Source organism: Neophocaena asiaeorientalis, unplaced genomic scaffold, assembly GCF_003031525.2.
Source record: "Neophocaena asiaeorientalis asiaeorientalis breed wild unplaced genomic scaffold, Neophocaena_asiaeorientalis_V1.1 scaffold489, whole genome shotgun sequence".
Classification (NCBI taxonomy): domain Eukaryota; kingdom Metazoa; phylum Chordata; class Mammalia; order Artiodactyla; family Phocoenidae; genus Neophocaena; species Neophocaena asiaeorientalis.
In genome coordinates this window covers 3,156,955-3,165,388 of record NW_020174791.1, presented here as the reverse complement: position 1 = coordinate 3,165,388, position 8,434 = coordinate 3,156,955, and positions in this window count along the sequence as shown.

Sequence of the window (8,434 nt, the reverse complement as noted above, 5' to 3'; positions counted from 1 at the left end):
AAAAAAAAAAAAAAAAAAAAAAAAAAAAGGGCAGAGGATCTGAATAGATGTTTTTCCAAAGAAGACACACAACAGGCACATGAAAAGCTGCTCCACATCGATAATAATCATGGAGATGCAAACCACACCTGTTAGAATGACTGTTATCCAAAAGACAAGAGATAACAAGTCCTGCTGAAGCTGCGGAGAATAGGGAGCCCTCGTGCACTGTCGGTGGGAATGTAAATTGAAACAGCTGCTGTGGAGAACAACGTGGAGTTTCCTCAGAAGATTAAAAATAGAACTACCATGTGATCCAGCGATTCCACTTCTGGGTATTTACCCAAAGAAAATGAAAACACTAACCCAAAAAGACATCTGCACCCCCATGTTCACTGCAGCATTATTCACATGGAATAAGACATGGAACCAACCTAAGTGTCCATCAGTGGATGAATGGATAAAGAAGATGTGATGGGGGGCTTCCCTGGTGGCGCAGTGGTTAAGAATCTGCCTGCCAATGCAGGGGACACGGGTTCGGGCCCTGGTCCGGGAAGATCCCACCTGCTGCAGAGTAACTGAGCCCGTGCACCACAACTACTGAGCCTGCGCTCTAGAGCCCGCGAGCCACAACTACGGAGCCCGTGTGCCACAACTACTGAAGCCCACGTGCCTAGAGCCTGTGCTCCAGAGCAAGAGAAGCCACCGCAATGAGAAGCCCGCGCACCGCAATGGAGAGTAACTCCCACTCGCGGCAACTAGAGAAAGCCCGCGCGCAGCAACGGAGACCCAGCGCAGCCAAAAACAAATAAATTAAAATAAATAAATTATAAGAATAAGTTTAGAAATAGTAAAAAAAATTTTTAAGTGAAATCTTGCCATCTGCGACAACATGGATGAGCCTTGAGGGCATTATGCTAAGTGAAATAAGTCCGACAGAGAAAGACAAATAGTGTATAATCTCACGTGTGGTGGCTAAAAAAAACCCCAAGAAACAGAAAACCCCACCACCAGCAACAATAAAAAAAACCCAAAAAACAAAACATAAAGCAAATAAACAACAAAACCCAAAAGACAAAGAAGGAAGCAAACAAAACATCCAAACTCATAGATACGGAGAACAGATGGGTGGCTTCCAGAGGCGGGGGGCAGGGGGTGGGTGAAGTGCATAAAAGAATCAAAAGGTACAGACGTCTAGTTATAAGAGAAATAAATCGTGGGGATGTGATGTACAGCACGGCGACTATAGTTAATAACACCGTGTTGCATATGTGAAAGCTGCTAAGAGAGTAGGTCTTTGAAGTTCTCATCAGAAGAAAAATATCCCCATAACTGTGTTGTGATGGCGGTTACCTAGGTTACAATACAGGCGACTCTTGAGCAGCGTGGGTTTGAAGCGTTTGGCCCACTTATGCGTGGATTTTTTTCAATAAGTACCTGCACTCCAGTACTACAGGATCCGCGGAGCCGTGGCTGAGGTGGGGCAGCTGTAAGTTAACCCGGGATTTCCGAGCCCCACGTTGTTCAAGGGTCTACTGTATATACAAACATGGAATCATTATGTCGTACACCTGAAATATGTACGTATGTCAGTCATACCTCAATAAAAAATTTCAAATTGAAAGCAAAACAGTATCTAAACCATAATGATTATAAGACATAATTGTATTATTTGACAAAAAAGAACTTCTCAAATTAAAAATAATGAAAAAGAAAAAGAAAAAACCCAAAAAACTAAGAGTGAAGGCGGGAGCTGCTTGGTAGTTTATAAAGACGCTCTTACGTCCTTCTCTGGAGAAAAAGAGGTGATGGAAGCAGGACGAGGACAGACTAGAGATGCTGAGATTCAGAGGTGTTGGAGTCCAAGCCAAGGTAGCTTTGCTGTGCCAAGATCAGGTCCTGGGACCAAGGGCAGGTCCGGGGGCCAAGGGCAGGGTCCTGGGCTCAAGGGCAGGTCCGGGGGCCAAGGGCAGGTTCTGGGGCCAAGGGCAGGTGGGAAATCTTGACACATAGGGCGGGATATCTGGGTGGAGGCCCCAGGGTTTTTGGCTTCCCAGGCTGCTCTGAAACTTCAGAGGCAGCAAAGTTGGCTCACGTCTCCCTAAGGGGAGCCAGCACTCCCCCCATCTGGAAGGACACCGTGGAGGTCTCCCCAGCAAGGCAACAGGGCCCTGCTCAGCATCTGTCCCACACCTCCCCTGGCTGCCAGGCTGGTGACTAGGGGTAAGTTGCAGCCTCATCGGGTACACGTGAGCCCGGGAGGAGAGGAAGGGGCTAAATGCCAAGGACTTGCAAGAGTGAGCACCTCGACCCGGCCATGGGGAGGGGTGGCTGAGCAACGGGGCCAAACCCGAGCCTGTGACAGGGAGAGGTTATGAGGGCCTTTCTCTTGGGACGTGGGGTTTAATGCCTTGAGGAGCCAGAGGAGGCTGAAACGCACGTGAAAGCGGCTGCGAATCTTCTAAATTTGACGAAAACTCTAACCCGCAGACCCTAGATGCTCAAGCAGAATAAATACAAGACAATTACACCAAGACTCAAACTAATCAAATGGATGCAAGTGAGAAACAGAGAAACGCTCTTCAAACCCCCGGAGAAAGACACACTTTCCCTACAGAGCAGCGGAGAAACGCCACCCAGCTTGAAAAGCTCTTCAAACCCCCAGAGAAAGACACACTTTCCCTACAGAGCAGCGGAGAAACGCCGCCCAGCTTCCTGTGACAAACCAGAGACAGAGGAGCTTGAAAGTAAAGGAAGGAAAGAGAAGAAAACTAACCCAAACCTTGTCGACCTGAACGTGTTGGAGCAAGTCTCGAGGGGCAGAGCACGTGCGGCTGGGGGGCTGCGGCAGGGGGCAGGGGTCACTGGATGGGAAGTGAGAAGGCGTCTGCACAGCATCACCCTGTGAGACTCCAGAAAAGGCACAACTGTAGGGGTAGGAAGCAGACACCTGTGGTCATCTGGGCCCAGGGCTGGGGTGCAGTCACCTCCTCGGGGGACTGCAAAGGGGCAGGAGGGAACTTTTAAGGTGGAGCAAATGGGCAATGTCGTGATTTCAGTGGTGATTATGCAATGCTCCGTGTATAACAAAGCCATCAAATTGTATAGTTAAATTAGTGAATTTTATTGTATGTAAACTGTATTTCTATAAAGCTCATTAAAAATAAGCTGGTGGCTTCCCTGGTGGCGCAGTGGTTAAGAGTCCACCTGCCAAAGCAGGGGACACGGGTTCGAGCCCTGGTCCAGGAAGATCCCACGTGCCTTGGAGCAACTAAACCTGTGCGCCACAACTACTGAGCCCACATGCTGCAACTACTGAAGCCCGCGCACCTAGAGCCCGTGCTCCACGACAAGAGAAGCCACCGCAACGAGAAGCCTGCGCACCGCGAAGAAGAGTAGCCCCCCTCGCCGCAACTAGAGAAAGCCCGTGCGCAGCAACGACGACACAACACAGCCAGTTAATTAATTAAAAATAAGCTGAACTCAGACATCAGTCCGCACCTACTGGACCACGCGTGACCTGGCTTCTGCCTGCCTCACTCTGCTGCCCACCCTCCCTCCCTCAAGGCCACTCGGGCCTGGCCTTGCTCCTGTCTGGACTGGCCAGTTCACTCCTGCCTCAGGGCCTTTGCACATTCCGTTCTCTGCCCTGAACACTTACCTGGCTCTTGGTGGGGCTGGCTTTTCCTCCAGAAGGGATAGAATGGAATCCAAACCTCAGCTCAGATGTTGCCCCTCACAAAGGTCTTCCCGCCCACCCTGTGTACAGTGCCCGTCCCCACAGGTCTTCCCCATGATTGTTGTCTTACTGAGGTTACACTTGAAATGGTCTCTTTTGTTTGTTTACCCGCTGATTGTCCAGGATCTTCCTCCTGGACGTTGAGGCCACTGGGGACGGGAACCTTTTATATCTTATTCACGCCCAACGTCTGGACCAGTTCTTGGCACAGAGTACCATGAATAATTCCATAAATATTGGTTAAACGAATATTGACCTGTGTCGGGGCCTTTCTTAAGGAAGTTTAATCAAAGCATCCAAATATCGAACGTGAAAAAGATTACAGCAAATCTCCTGCTTTTCCTTCTCCAGCATCCTGCCCAGAGGATCAGCTCATCAGACCAGGGAGAGTCTTGGGGAGCCGCGGTCACCTTCCTCACAGAGTCCGGGGAGCAGGGCCACCCGACCACCGTGGGGACCCTCTGCCAGCAGCCCCTTCAGGACTTTCACGTCAGTCAATTCAGTCGCGCTGGCACCTAAAGGAGAGTCTTTTTCACTTGATAGGCAGCCCTTTGTTAGGTATGTTAATCTGTGTGTAGCGTTTTCCGTCACATGAAAGAATTCAAATCGTCGCTTTAAAAAACATAAAATACGAGAATAGAATTCTGTCTTCTCCTCATGACACGTGAGCAATTGTACTTGGACGTCTATCTACCTCATGGAGAAAAAATTCTCTAGGTGGCCAAGTTCGGGTGTTTATTGGTTCTCAGGGCCTTGATTACCAAAAACAGCCTCGAGACGCAGCCCCGTTTCCAGCGCATCCTTTGTTTGAGCAGACAGTTGACCTCGGCCCGCTGCAGGGATTTTGCATGTGACCCTTTCTGCTAAGTTGCCTCTGCTTCTCCAAATGAATGGATTCCATCTGGAAATCATGGGATTAATAATTACACTCTAATAAGCTGAAGAAAATTTTTGTGTGTGACTGCCATTTTCTCTGTTTGGTGCATTTTCCCGGGAAAATAATAAAACAACCTCACAAATATATCCAGCAGGGATTTTAAAATTAGCTGGTGCAGTTTCCCCTCCTGAGTCCCTGTGACTCACCTGTACCTCCTGGGGCCCGTCCTGCTGCTGCAATGGACTCAGGCCAGCTCTCTGCCCAAGCTTTGGACTCGGTGCCATCCCTTCCTCTACGTCGTGAGCGTACGGCAAAGCATTACCCGAAAGAAACAGGCAAAAAAGACAGCAGGCTGATGATCTCAGTAGTCGAGTACATGCACCACCCCCACCTTGCAGCTCCCTAGGTTCTACCTAGGGCGTTGTTACCCAGGGAAGTGTTGAGGTGGTGACTCCAGGGGGCAAGCACAGAAGTAGAGTATCTGTACCTTCCAAGGCTAAATGTGCGCTGGCCCTGCTCAGTGCCACACGGGGAGGGCATAACGCCCTCCTGCACTAAACAGGAGGAAGGTACAGCAGCCGCTGCCCTGAGCCCGTAACCAGAGGGCTCTGCACGGATCGTCCGCCGGAGAAGCCGTGTTACCTGTGAAATAAGAGGAAGGGGAGCGAGTGGATGAGTTAAGTAGACCTACAGGGACCAAACGCCTCAGGGTGGAATTTCAGGCTTCCTGTTCATCCCTGTACCCAGGCTCTGGCACCAGGTCCCCTGTCCTGTGCTCTTAGTGCCAGGCCAACGGGGTGGGGCTGTCAGGTATCTGGGTGAAGAGCACAGACCTCACCTGAAATGGACAGAGGCCCTTCATCTGATTGATTTGGAAAGTTTCAGCAAAGTCACACTTGGAGGGTGGGGTTCTGCCTTCCCCCCAAAAAAATCACAGGCGTGGAATAAAGATGGGGAATCACCTACACTATTTTCCACAGAAGGGGGGGACCTGAGCACCTACAAGTTAGACTGTTGTCTTCAGTGAAGACAACCCATGAGATCCTCTGTAATGGGCTTCAGCCTTGGGGACTTCCGGTACCCAGGAGACCCATCACTACTCAGCTTCTCCTCTGGCAAATGAATAAAACAAAATCAGGAGAAATTACTTCTCTGAGGCCACACGGCCAGTTAGGAGCAAGACAGGGACTGGTACCAGAGCTCTGACTCTGGGGGCATTTCCTGAATTATCAAAGGGAGGGGAGAAGTGGACCTTCGGTGGGGCTGCCCCGCGTAGGCTTTTCCCCATCCTGGGACGGCTGCAGCTTGTCTGCGTGGAGCGGAAGATGAGGGCCCCGAGACCAGCTAGTGACACACATCAGTGGAATGCGACCAAGGCTCAGGAGTGCGACGAGCTAATTCTCAAAAAACTCGAGGAAGGAAAAATGAAAATGCCCATTCTTGAGATCCAAACTGAAGCGACTAGCAACAAAATAGAACTAAAATAAAGCTTGCAGACTCTGGGGAAGAAATTAAGCGTTTTGATTTGAGGTCAGTGAACAGCCGGGCCTCCTAGAGGGAGCTGTGAAGGACGGGCAGTATCACGGGTCCCCCGGGTGTGCAGGTCGCTGCCTTACCTCTTTCTCTGTCCTGGCCTTGAAATGTGCTTCTCTCCAGGGCTCGAGGAAGAAAAGGTGATTCGATGGCACCCAGCACCCAGGGCTACGGCTGAGATGCCTGTATGGGCGTCCTCCGGCGAAACTCAGGGCTAATGTTGTGCTTCAGGTAATAGACGAGGGTGTAGAAAGTGGCGATAATCTGGGTCACCCTGAACTAACTGAATCAGGTGATTCAACGTCAGCAATATTTCTCAGAGGCTATCAGCACCTGGATCTTCTCAGATCCAAGGAAAGAGCGTGACAGTGAACCCAGAGGAAGCGCTGGAGCCTGGACCAGCACAGAGACCAAAGCTTGGGCCTGAAAGACAGGAGAGCGAGCGCTGTGCGTGCTCCCGAACGCTTCAGGGTCTGACCACACCAGCTGTGCCGGCTTTTGGTGGCTCTGAGCCTAAATTGCCCTGCATTTATTAAGCATCTATCGTACACCAGAGGCTGTTAGACACGAGGGCTGCTCTAGAGAAGCAGACAGACTAGATCCTAATCTAGCAGAAGAATAATGAAAACAACCCTCGTGAGGCTAAGGGCCCTCACTCCGTGCCAGGCCCCACTCTCCGCACTTCCTTGTGGGTTAACTCCTCAACCTCCGATCAAGCCTGCGCAGGAGGACAAATGGGAATGTGTCCAGAGACACGCCCAGAGCACACGCTCACACACACAGCAGGGCGGTGCTTCCAAGTACCCAGAGGATGCACCCGAGGGGCCAGGGGACCCTCCAGGGGGGGCATTTTTGCTGGGACCTGCCTGACTGTCTTAGAGCTCATTGCTGGCTCTAGGAAAGAAGGCTGAGACCCAGCCCCCTTGATCCGTGGCCCTCAGGATTGGGCTAGAAATTCCCAGCAGCAAAGCTCTTTCTTTCTTTTCTTTTCTTTTTTAAAATATATTTATTTATTTATTATTATTTTTTTTTGCGGTATGCAGGCCTCTCACTGTTGTGGCCTCTCCCATTGCAGAGCACAGGCTCCGGACGCGCAGGCTCAGCGGCCATGGCTCACGGGCCCAGCCGCTCCGGCATGTGGGATCTTCCTGGACCGGGGCACGAACCCATGTCCCCTGCATTGGCAGGCGGACTCTCAACCACTGCGCCACCAGGGAAGCCCTATTTGTTTATTTATTTATGACTGCGTTGGGTCTTTGTTGCTGCGCGCGGGCTTTCTCTCTAGTTGCGGTGAGCGGGGGCTTCTCTTGTTGCGGAGCACGGGCTCTAGGTACACAGGCTTCATAGTTGTGGCACATGGGCTCAGTAGTTGTGGCTCGCAGGCCCAGTTGCTCCGTGTCATGTGGGATCTTCCCGGACCAGGGCTCGACCCCGTGTCCCCCACATTGGCAGGTGGATTCTTAACCACTGCGCCACCAGGGAAGCCCCAGCAAAGCCCTTTCTACACTCCCCATCGCCTGCCCCGGCCAGTGTCAACAGTCACGCACAGGACTCAACCCACTCCAGGACCAGTTTGCCCATTTTTAAGTGTTTTCATGAGACGTTCGTTTTCGGTCGTGACTGGTACCGAGTCCAGAAGTGAATGAATGAGACCAAACGAGAAGAGTTTGTGGTCAGCTTTTTTGGGGAAACTGTGTAGAGTTTTATGTTCAGAAGAGTCACAGTAGAGAATGCGGAGGCCTTGGCTTTCTTGCTGGTTCGCTGGGGGTGGCGGTGGGGTGAGGTAGGGGTGTCGTCTCGTCAGAGCCCAGCCGTCGGCCTGCGGGCAGGTGTGATGGAGCCTGACCCGCCAGGCAGAGAAGTCACTGCGCCCCGCGACCAGAGCGGGGTTCTGACCACAGACCTGCGGGCAGCGAAGCGGCCACGCCTGCTCTCACCGCCCCCCCGACGGAGGGTGGGCGAGGCGCAAGCGCCAGGGTCTTGGAAGGAGCTGCCGGTGCTGGGGGGGGGGGGCGTCTCGCCCGGTAGAAGCTGAAGGCTTCTGGGGCGCTGGCACCCTCCTCCCCCCGAACCAGCTCCCGAGGACCCGTGACCCCCACAAATAGCCCATCGCAGACTCCGCCCCAGGGACGAGGTTCTGCCGCGCCCGTCGGTCCGCAGGCGCCTGGCCGGCAGCGAGAGGCCGCGTCCACGCGGGTCCTGCGCCTGAGTCGCCTCCCGGATAGACGCGCGGAGGGACCCTTTACGGCCGGCAAGGGCAGCGGCGCCGGGACGGGGAGTGCCGGACCCCCGGCCGGGGCCGCGGG